Here is a 6244-nt window from a genome sequence, read left to right on the forward strand (position 1 = left end):
GCTGATTGTATAGGTTGCTTTTGATCTGTCCCACACACTTTCCAGACAGAATTATTACAGTACAAATCATTTAGCTTGAAGTTAATTTTATACTGCACAGCCAATGAGATATGACAAACAAGAGTGATGCTTAAGAATAGGGTTCAGAAAAATGAGCTGTGCTCTGAAATGAATTGCTTTTGGTATGTTATATAAGAATAGGAGCAATTTCCACAAATAATGAGCTTTTTTCCCTGCATAATTTTTACTGGCAAACTGAAAGATACAACTGAATAGCCTGAAATGAGTTCAGTGAATGTGGAATAATTGTATTAATTTAAGATAAAGTAGAAATCACTCCCTTTTAAAAGGACATTTTTTCTTCATATTCTAATAAATTTAATGTTACAATGGAGCATCAAAGGCAACTCTGTGTTCCTGCAGACTTATGTCAGCTGAGAGGAAAATGGTCCCCTTTTTCCAGGTCAGGGTATCATATGGAATGCCTGGAATTAATCCCTGCCCCTTCACACCTCTGTCATGTCCACTGTGTGTAGAGCACAAGTGTCAGTGTTTGTCTATGTTTTGTCATTCCTACATGCACGGGTCAGATGAGGTTTCCCATTTGTTTCCCAGAATATTTCCCTTCCTGATTCATAATGCTTCTGAAATGTTGTGCTTTACCTTGGCAGTCTGTACTATATGTTGCACCCTGGTAGATCCATGCCCAAATTTGAGGTTTATTTATGTGTAAAACAAGCAATAGAATAACAGTTTCTTTACATTTACCAAGGTGCAAAAGGAATTGCTTGATGTGGTAGTTAAAGAAAGGACTTGTTGTCCTAACAGCAGTGCTTAACCAATTCTATTTTGTGCAAAATCATAGTTTAATTATCAAGTACCCACGGGTGTGGTAGGCCATCATTTTGTACTGCCCTCGATTCCATCATCAGGCACAGAGTCCAATTTGGTTTTATTGTACAAAATTCAAAGGAACAGATGTGTGAACAAAAAGAACACAGTGTGAGTGCTCGCACTTCTACAGTGACCCTGGCAGGAAACACACTGACAGCCCCACCATTAATTTTCACCACTAACAAGGGAGAAGGTGGGTCCTAACTGAGACATCTCCCATAGAAACTGTTCCCAAACCTGGGAAGGACTTGAGAAATATGCCCTCTTTCACTTCCCCTTCTATTCCATCTTTTTGAAAGGAAAACAGCAGAAAATGACAGCTTTAAAAATATTTATATATCTTCTTGTTTTGTCTGAAAAAAAAAGAGAAAAGAAAAAAAGAAAATAATACTGGGGATCTGTAGAGGAAAAATTTTTTTTAAAAAGAGATTGTCTTAAAACCAAGGTGTGTGGACCTAATCTCACTCAACACAGATCTTCCTTTTTGGTAAAGCTGTTATTCAAACTATAAATGCTAGCTGTTCACACACAACAGAAAGGCTCTTTCCCTGGATGCACATAATCTGGTATATCCACTATTGGAAATAAAAGTTTGACAGGGTGGCAAAAACACCTTTATGTGATTGCATCCAGGAGGAGTTGCTCTCCAGCAGTAACAATGGTTTGTCATTAATCCTTCCTCTCAAAATCTACCTCCTGAAATGCAAAGGATGTAGGCAACACTCACAAAACCATTCCATGGGCGACTCTTCTATTCTGCTGTGGAAAATATTTGTTTTGCCAAGAGTTGCTACATAATACCTTGGCATTTGATAGTTTTAATGTTATTGATGACAAAATGGTCACAGAGACTACAGGAAGAGGCAATGAGCTACAATAGATTAAGGACTATAGTGAGGTATTTAAGTTATTTGGTAGGATTTAATATCTTCATGAAGAGAAAATAAATTACAGATCAGTATTCCTCCTTCTTCAGCTGCCGGTACTAAGAACTATTCTTGCATGCCCAAGCAACCACAGAAATTGACTGCAGAAAAGGGGTTTCCTTCTGCTGTTCTTGTACTTATTTCTGTGGGTTTTTTGTTGTTGTTGCAGTTTTTGTTTTGTTTAGTTTCGTTTTGTTTTGTGCAGGGTTGAGTTTTTCTTTTTGGTTAGTTTGTTGGTTGGTTGGTTGGGTTTTAAGTTATGGGGGTTTTCTTGGTGATGATTTTAATTTGTTTGTTTTTTGCTTTTTAATGGGAATGGACAGCAAGGAGGATTCAAAAGGGGCTACACGTGAAAGGAAATCCATTACTTTTCCTACTGCCACTATTGAATCCTCAAAATTTCCTGGCTATACTTCTCCACAAAAAGAAAATGAAGAAAACTAGACTACCTACAATAATGTCTCTGGATTTTTGATTTGAAAACTTACAGACAAGAATCCCAAAGAGGAAATCCATCTATTATTTAATTTTGCTTGTGTGAAAAAAAGCCCCCAGAAAACAACCTCCATGAGAGCAGATTTCAGACAGCTGAGCTTTCAGTGTGATTGCAAGAAAATGCACTTGGAATGACTGAACAGGGTTGCTGTGAATAAAGACATGAGCCAGCAGTGTGCCCTTGTGGTGAGGGCAACCAAACACACCCTGGGAGAGAGACTACTAGGTCCATGGCACTGATACTTCTCTGCACTGGGCAGATCACACCTGCTGAACTGTGTCCTTTTCCTTTTTCACCTTTGTGATTCTGTGACCCAATGTGTTTATTGGTAACTTCTGCTTGTGCTGCTAGTAATGTGCAAGTAAAAAAAGAAATCCCTTCTCCTTCTCCAGTGTTGATGCATCCTTTGTGTGTTAGCATAATTCTGTACTTCTCAGACAATGTTTTTGTTCTATGAAGAGAATTAATGGGTCTTTTCCAGGGTGTCATTTTTGTTTTTATATCATGACAACCGCCCAAACATACAACTATCACAGACAGGAAGAACAAGGACTTTTTACTCTGATTGTCACACAGGCTATGGTGAGTGCTACAGTCCAGAGTCAAGGGGATGTTTGTGAGGTTTATACCATTTAACTACAAACTCTGTGTTGTGGTTATCAGAACCAAGTGCTGACAAAGAGCTTAGCAAGGGCTGCTGAACCTTCCAGGATCTGTTCAGTGCTGACACAAAACATGCTTTTTACTGCTATGCCTGGGCTACAGGAAATGTTGTTAGTCCAGATTTTAGTTGTGTTTCCCTAGAAAGGCTGAAAACACATACTGTGTATGTCTGTGTGATGCAGCTATAGATACAAACTCCACAAGGAGGGGCAGAGGAGTGACTTCAAGCAGACGTACTGAGATAGAAATTATTGTTCTTGTTCACATTAGGATTTTATAATATTCACTTGCTGCCTAGAAAATAATGCTCTTTGTAATCCTATGACATAATGGTCTATACATCACTTCATGCTTCAGGTAATAATGTCACATGTTTAGTTGGATGTGGTAACCATGCCTTCCTTTATGTACATACATTGGACTCTTTCTTCTTTTCATGAAATCAGAAAATTTTAGTATTTTGTTAAATCTAACTTTGGATAGACCAAGAAGCATTTCAAATCATGCAAACTAATTTCAGCCTGCTTAAGTGAAGGGAGTACTTACATGCTGGAGATGATAATTAGCTTTTTAAAATGTGTTAATCAGGAGTTGTGACTAAGTATTTTCAAACACATTGGAGACATCCTAGTCTTGATATACTGCTTTACATAGTGTTTCTGCATTATCCATTAGGTTTAGGCAAGAAGTTTCTCCACCCAGGTCTTAATCTCCAGGATATATTTAGCAAATTGTGGTTTTGTTTATTATTTATTTGTGTGTCTGCTGCTATGTAACCATCAAAACATGGACCAATCAGTATTTGCTATCAATGAAATTCCATAAATTACACATTGAGTTTACCTTAAACTTTCCATGCATAAGAAGTCTCCTATTTTAATAACATCCGTTTTCTATATGGTCTAGAGAGAAGCTCAGAAAAGCTAAAAATGTTGCATCATGTGGTAACTTTACACTGTGTTGAACTAAATGCCAGTGAGATATGATTTCCCAGCAGGGAAATAAGATGCATTTTTCTACATAACCCAGTCACATTGGGTTAATGGAATTGATTTCACACTAATGGAAGTGATTGGTCCATGTTTATTGTAAGAGCTACAAATAACAACCTTGACCAAGTATCCTGCAAACTACTTGGTGAAAAGGAAGACAAATAAAAATGGCAATTCCTCAACTGTTTTAAAGCTCTAGTTGGTCACTGCAATTCTTTCATTGTATATTTTGTTACCTGGGCCACTGCAACTTGCCTTCTTGCTTGATTACACCTGGCAGTGACCCTTTCTCTGAGAAGGAAATCTTGGCAACAGGCAGACAGAGGCTTGAAGTCCCAAGCAGAAGAAAAAACTATGGTGAATAACCCCTCAAGCTAAGGCATAAGCTCTACCTAAGGCATAAAACTCCAAAATGACAGGTAGGAAGAGGAAGACAATTTTTTATGCCAGTCCTTTTTAAGAAAGAAAGCAGCAGTGTGTAATACATCCTTCTGGCACCAGGTGGTAAACAGAGGAGGCGTCTCATTTCACACAAATACTACATCCGCAGTCATGTTTTACGGCCACTCCTTTCTGGCTATCAAACTTTGCACTCTGCTGTTCACAAGAAAAGACAAAATATAGAGAATATCAGCAAGATTTTTTTTTTAAATAGACAGTTAAATTTTTAACAAGTGATACATTTATTATCTATCCAAATCTATTAGAAAACAATAGTAAAAATGTTCCAAAAACCTCAAATCAAGGTTCTGTAAGAAAAGAGACAACTTTCAGGTGTCTGCAAAAAACTGCCCAAAGCATATACAAATGGAAAAGCAAACAAAAATCCAAACACCTCAGCCTGTTGTAAATTGTAACCAAAACCAGTGATAGAACAGAAATGTGACATGGGCAGTGGGATCCAGTGCACCCTTGGGAATTTTGCTGACGACACCAAACTCTGTGGAGCTTTTGACGTGCTGGAGGGAAGGGATGAACCCGGGGGAATCTGGGCAGGCTTGGTAGGTGGGACCATTTCAACCTCATAATGTGCAAGGTTCTGCACATGGATTGGGCAATCCCAAGCACAGAGACAGGATGGATGAAAAATGGATGAAGAGCAGCCCAGAGGAGAAGGACTTTGATGTAACATTTAATACAGCCCAGCTCTGAGCTGAGTGGGCAGCAGGGGAGGGGGGGATTCTGCCCCTCTGCCCCTCAGGTGAGTACCCATCTGCAGGACTGCTCCAGCAGGAGGCTGCAAAAATGCCCAGGGGGATAGAGCAGCTCTGCTATGGACACAGGCTGGGAGAGCTGGGGGTGTCCAGGCTGGAGAAGAAAAGGTTCCAGGGAGACCTGAGAGCCTTTAGATATGTTTCAGTATCTAAAGAGGCCTGCAGAAAGGTAGAAGAGGGACCTTTTACAAGGGGAAGGTATGATAGGACAAAAGAGAGTGGCTTTAAGCCAAAAAAGAGTAGATTTAGATGGCATATAAGGAAGAAATTCTTCCCTGTGAGGGTGGGCAGGCCCTGGCACAGGGTGCCCAGAGAAGCTGTGGCTGCTCCACTCCTGGAAGTGTCCAAAGCCAGGCTGGATGGGGCTTGGAGCAACCTGGGACAGTTGGATGGATGATCTTTAAGGTCCCTTCCAGCCCAAACCATTCTATGATACTGTGATTTTAAGATGTAATCCCTAGGAGTTCTGACTCCAGCCATTGTAATTTTTTCCTAGTTATTTCCTTAAATTTTCCCTCATTAGACAGTCAAAAAGCTGATTTTTTTTTCTTTGTCCATGGTTTCACTGTCTGTAAAGCAATTGTCTACTTAGACATATCACGTCTATGTATTAGACTTCTAATACTATTTGTAAGAGTCAAGGTAAAATCTTACACCAATGCAGATGACAGTAGAGAATCTCACTCAAAATGAAATCCATAAATAGTACAGTCCAGCTCAGGCATTGGTTATTAAGTGTCTGGGACAGCAGCACTGAACTAAATCTCACAGTTCCCTTGGAGATCTTGCGGGTTGAAATAGCAGGTTGGGTGCAGCAGCTGCACCCACTGCTCCTACCACAGTAAAAGGCAGAGTTCATGCAAGGCAGAAAGAAGTGTGATAGGACTCACTATGTTTTACAACTGTGTCAGAAGTGACACATGCATTTTTTACTGCCCTGCTAGGACAGGATCACTTCAACATGGGATAGAAGCCTACATTTCTCAGGTCCTGCTCCAGCAAGGATAATATCTTTTTTGTCTCTGTTGTCCTGAAAAAGTGCCTTCATTCCTTGCCACT

This window comes from Pithys albifrons, chromosome Z (assembly GCF_047495875.1).
Source record: "Pithys albifrons albifrons isolate INPA30051 chromosome Z, PitAlb_v1, whole genome shotgun sequence".
In the NCBI taxonomy this organism is placed as follows: Eukaryota; Metazoa; Chordata; class Aves; order Passeriformes; family Thamnophilidae; genus Pithys; species Pithys albifrons.